Raw genomic sequence first — 6,131 nt, forward strand, 5'->3', positions numbered from 1 at the left:
TGGCACTATCTGCACCACTAGCATCAGAGCGACGAATTGTCTGTAATTACACCAGGGTCTCACAGTTCGAAAAAAGTTTACAAATGAAAATCCTCATGGATTTTGACTTGGCCAAAGAAACATCGCCCATCAAAAAGCTACCTATGGATTATAGTATTCAGACGGATTTAAGGGACTCAGCGCTGACATTCTCAATATCCTCAAAAACATAAATAATAAGCTTTAGACACAGCAGTGCAAGGACTGACAGGGATGTCTTCATTATTAGAGTCTGAGTGGAGAAACTAGAGAAGGAACACCAAGCCACATAATGATGGGTATCACAGTGAGGCCTCCCTCAGGCAGGTCTGGGACCTGTCGAGTCCCAGCCCGAGGACACACACCACAACATGTGTCATACTGAACACAAGACTGTTACTGCACCGGCGGGACGCTGCCATATTTGTCAAGGTATGTTCTAGTGTCACTCATGTGGTTTGCAGTGGTGGAATGTAACTAAGTACATTTACTTTAGTACTGTACTTAAAGTGCTCATATTATGCTTTTTGGCTTTTTCCCTTTCCTTTGTTGTGTTAGAAATCTTTTTGTGCATGTTATAGGTTTACAAAGTGAAAAAGCCCAAAGTCCAGTAGACAAAGTCCAGCCTTTACTTCAGAGACAAACGTGCGTCACTTTGTAACACATGTTATAATGCTCGCCTAGCTGCTAGCATGGCACGCCCTCATACTCTGCTTCTGACTGGCTAGTAGTCCTTACCTAGCTACTGTCAGGGCACGCCCTCATACTCTGCTTCTGACTGGCTAGTAGTCCTTACCTAGCTACTGTCAGGACACGCCCTCATACTCTGCTTCTGTCTGGCTAGTAGTCCTTACCTAGCTACTGTCAGGACACGCCCTCATACTCTGCTTCTGACTGGCTAGTAGTCCTTACCTAGCTACTGTCAGGGCATGCCCTCATACTCTGCTTCTGACTGGCTAGTAGTCCTTACCTAGGTACTGTCAGGGCACACCCTCATACTCTGCTTCTGACTGGCTAGTAGTCCTTACCTAGGTACTGTCAGGGCACGCCCTCATACTCTGCTTCTGACTGGCTAGTAGTCCTTACCTAGGTACTGTCAGGGCACGCCCTCATACTCTGCTTCTGACTGGCTAGTAGTCCTTACCTAGGTACTGTCAGGGCACGCCCTCATACTCTGCTTCTGACTGGCTAGTAGTCCTTACCTAGGTACTGAGCATGTGCGACTCCCAACAAAAATGGAACAGAAGTGAGAGGTCTCACTCTGTAGCTAAAACAGAGAGCTCAACACACAGGGTGAAAAGAGGAGTTGCAGCAATGTGCAGTACAACAAATATATGGTGTTTTCTAAAAATTAAACCATGTAAACCTATTCTGGTACAACCTCTAAATACAATTATGAACCTGAAAATGATCATAATATGAGCACTTTAAGTACAAATTTGAGCTACTTGTACTTTACTTGAGTCTTTTCTTTTCATGCCACTTTCTACTTCTAGACTACTCCACCACATTTCAGAGATAAATATTGTACTTTTTACTCCCTACATTAACCTGACAGCTTTAGTTACTGGTTACTTTACACATTAAGATTTTTGCACACAAAACACATGCAGTTATATACAATGTTTTATTTTACAGTACATTAAACCGAGCAATATAACAAGTACAAGTCCAGATGATATGATCAGCCGTTTAAACACAGAACAGTTTTGATCGTTTCCAGTTTCTAAAATGTGAGGATTTTTCTGCTCTGAGTACTTTTACTTTTAATATTTTAAGTACATTTTCCTAATGATACTTGAATATGTTTACTTACTGTAAGTAACATTTTCAATGTGGGACTTGTACTGTAACAGAGTATTTGCACAGCGTGGTATTAGTACTTTTACTTAAGTAAAGGATCTGAATACTTCTTCCACCACTGGTGGTTTGTAGATAGAGAGGAAAAGAAAGAAAAAGAAATGAAGGAAGCATAGGGCAACCTTGTGCCAGCCCCCCCTAACCCTTCCCATGTTTACATTTTAATGCTGGATTTATTATTCAGGCACAATATTTCCATCCATATATTCCCCCTGCAGATTCATCAAGCTTCGTTTGTCAGCTCTTGAAAGACAAATAAAAAGCTGAACTAATTGCTGTGGACCCCCCCTGGATATATCACAGCCTTATAGAGTGGCGTGACAGCAAGAAATCAAGCCATAGCACAAAGCGGAAAGCCTCCATGAATCACGTTTGTATCCGTACTCGCGCACAGCAGCAGCAGTGGTGTTGTTGGCTGAGGAATAATCATTGGGGAGGCAGTCCAAATTAATACTTCAGCCGAGGCCGCCTCGTTCTCCGTCATTAGGGCACATTACAGGGCCACAATATACATCATTAAACTAGGCATAAACAATTCATTAAAAGGCCGTTAAGAAGACAAGCTAATGTCACTTCTCTCTGTGGTATTAATAGACTGTAAAATGGCAGAGGGTTAAGGCAAAACGGATCATTCCCCCACTACTATCCAGTCAGTCATTCTGACTAATGGCTTCGCCAGTTGTTGTGGATTCAGTAGACAAGCCTACTTTTCTCCAAATCACACTGACACGACTACTGATGAAGCTTCAACATGATACAGTGACACAGTTTTCATTTCTTTTGTCAGTGATAGTGAGTGTACTGTGGAAAATGAAATATTAGCAAGTTAATTCTAGCAATGTTGTACTGTCAAATTTATTATTATATCCATGTCCTTCCAGGATAATGAGGGCTGTAAGCATTAAAGGAGCCAAACAGACAGAGAGGCCGCTGTCTCAGCCTTTAATAGCAGTTTATTTAAAATCGGGTGAAAGTGAAGCACCCATTTTCATCATGACAGAGGCACATTCTTTTCACAGAACAGTGGCTTTCACACTGCAGCACAGGGAGCATCACTGCACGTCCTACCAATGGCACAGATGTTGATCACACATCCAGAGTGGGAGCAGAGAGAATGCATATTCATTACAGAAAAGCAGAGCCGTCCCACGCACTCAAGGTAGGGAGCTAAAACTACACAAACATGTAAAGGTGCTGAACCAAACTGCTTCATTGGGTCAGATCAAACAGGCTGCCTTTAACAAATAAAAGCTGCTGATGATAGTTGCTGTACACACTATACACAGTGTTGGTGTTTTCATTGTGTTGGTAGAGTCATTTGAGACGTACAGTAATTATCTCAAATACTTGAAATGACTGCCTGGATTTGGGTGGGACAGGAAAAATGTGATGTATGCACTTCTTGGTTTCCAGTCAACCGGCTAGAATAAGATTGCTTTCATCTACTCATCAACTATCTGATTTCCACTGACTCACTAAAGTCATTTTTGCATCATCTGAATGGGCGGGCTGTTGTGTCATTATTACCGCACCCACTCTGTTTAAAATATAACTCAAGACTGAAAACAAACTGAAAATATATCAATTTCAACATGAATGCAATTTTAATAGGAGAGTCCCGCATTATGGTGTTTCCCATCAAACCCATGATTAGATTAGAAGCTTGACATCTATTTGTCAAGTCTGGGCATCCAGTACAATGGCTGATCAGGAGCGAGTTGAGCCTAACTTAGCACAAAGACTGGAAAGCTAGCTATTTCTAAAACACTGTTTTGTTTCTGCCTTTGTTCAATAAGTAATGGACAATGTAGAGCGAGCCGGGCATTATTGAGAATTAGAACCCCAACAGGGTGATGGAGGACGCGAAGCGGAGGGGTCTTGAATCAGCCTGAAGGGGTTCTAATTAGCAATAATAACTAGCTCGCGCTACATTATCCCGCTTTTTACACAGCTTATTACACAGCCTATTACACAGCTACTCATACAGAGGTTCCCCGCTGGTAACACGGGGCAGTTAACTTCACCGCTGATGAGCTCTGCTCTCCGGCAGAAGACAGGTCGCCCCGGTAAATGAGCTAATCTTGGAGCTAACTTATGCTTTGTTTGTACTGTCGCCATTAGCGCTGTTAGCAATCCCCACTCTACATTTCCTCCACCCTCTCTCCCTTTGGGATCTGCTGACCAGCTGTATGAGCAGAAATATGGATTTAAAAAGGATTTCATTGATTTAAAAATAGTCTGCCAGAGTCTATGATCAGAACTCCGTCCATGGCAATGGTCTGTTAAACTTAGCAACGGTCTGATGTACAGAAATAACAGGCCGTAGACCAATCAGAATCGAGTATTCAACTAGGCCGTTTAATAAACAAGATTTAAGACAATTTTGGACTTGATGGGAACAGTTATTATTGTCAACGGTGCTGTAGGTAGGATTGTGAAGATCCAGGACTTAGCCAAAAAATTTGAACATCAACAACTTCTCAGTCCCTCCCCCCCTTTCCACTAAAGCCCAAAATGGTCTCCTAAGCCCCTCCCCCCACAAGGGAGAATGAATGCATGTGCATGAGCAGTGATTGGCACACAGTTAGACACCCCCCCTGGCCCTGATTGGTGCATCTGAACAGGGAGCTGTGGATATTTGTAAATCTCACTACAGGCTGTAGGTGGAGCCAGAGGAGCTGGATTTATTTTTAAATGACCTGTTTCATGTAGTTCTACTGGAACATAGGGGCAGTTTCAGCAAATATGACAGAAAGTTAGTTTTATAAGTCTTACCTACTGCACCTTTAAAATAAACCAAGACTAAAAGTCAAACTAGCAGTGAAAACATTCTTTCGTTAACTAAAATAAACAATATTGAATGTCATGCATTTTTTCACCCTAAGCCTTTTCAGCTACTATAAACCAAGGCTTTTCTCATAATACTTTAAAAATAACAAAAACTTCTCAAAATAAAACTAATGCACTCCAAAAACTGAAATCAAAACCGACATAAAAGTCAAAACATAACAATAAAAACTAATTAACTAATTTCAAAACTCTAATAAGTGGTTAGGAAGCCTATTTTCTTGATGGTGCTAGGCTAACAGTGTCCCCCTGCTTCCATTCTTTGTGCTAAGCTAGGCTAAAGATGTTCTTCCAGTCTTTGTGTTCACCTTGGCTGAATGCAATGATATTAAATTAATATTATTCCTCTCATTTGGGTACAAAAACAAAAACACTGTCTTTCCCAAAATGTGTATTACTGTTTATACATATAAGTATAACATGTTTAAATAACTTTTCTTTTTTTTTATCACAGAGGAAAGTATAAATAAATATTATTTTGCATATTAATTACCATGGCTGATATACAGTATATGGCATTTAAACTGGTCAGATATAGTTATGGGACATCAGACCAGGTTTCTGCGTATTACTTTGGTTGAAGGGCATACAAGCAAAGCACTTCACTACTATCTAAACCACATGGACATCACACCACATTCAGACAGGAGTATAAGGCACAGATATTGACTAGTGCTTAAAATAATTTTTTTTCTTCAAAAAAAAGATATAAGTTTTAAGCACTTCTGCCACACTGAAACTGTAGTTTCACATTTTACAATAATTAAATAATCAGGAACAGCAATATATTTTTCACAATCATACAATTACTGCAACATTCCACACCCGATGAGCTCTAGTGTTTCTGTCTTGGTTACATCAGTGCTGACTGATCATTTGTGTCATGTGTGCTTGTTGGTTAAAGGCGCTGACACACCAACCCGATAATCGGCCGTTGGACAGTCTGGCGAGGTCGGTGACTCGAGTCTGTTCGGTGTGTTCCGTGCCGTTGTCCGTTGGAGGGGCCGTCGGCCTTCATTTTGGCCGACCTGACTTGCCGGGTTCGGAGGGCGGGCAGTCGGACTCAATGACCAATCTGATTGGTGGATGCTAACCCGGAAATGACGAGCGGGATGAGCGTGACTAGAGCCGCTCAAAATCTGATGAAAATCTTTTAAACTGACCTTTGTTGATCTGAAATGAAGACAGATTCAGCAACTGCACGGCCTATTTCTCTCTTCAAATGTTTCCAGAAACACGTTTCGGTGAACTATTTTAGTCCAATATGAGATCCTATTCTGAACGAAGCCGCCATTATGCCCGGTTGAAAAATCTGGGAGCAGCCAGACCCACGTGACGCGTTCGTCCAATCAGCTGCCGGTTTTCATTTTTTTGGGCGACAATACAGATTAGCGCCGCCTGCTGTT

This window comes from Sander lucioperca, chromosome 10 (assembly GCF_008315115.2).
Source record: "Sander lucioperca isolate FBNREF2018 chromosome 10, SLUC_FBN_1.2, whole genome shotgun sequence".
NCBI classification, from domain to species: domain Eukaryota; kingdom Metazoa; phylum Chordata; class Actinopteri; order Perciformes; family Percidae; genus Sander; species Sander lucioperca.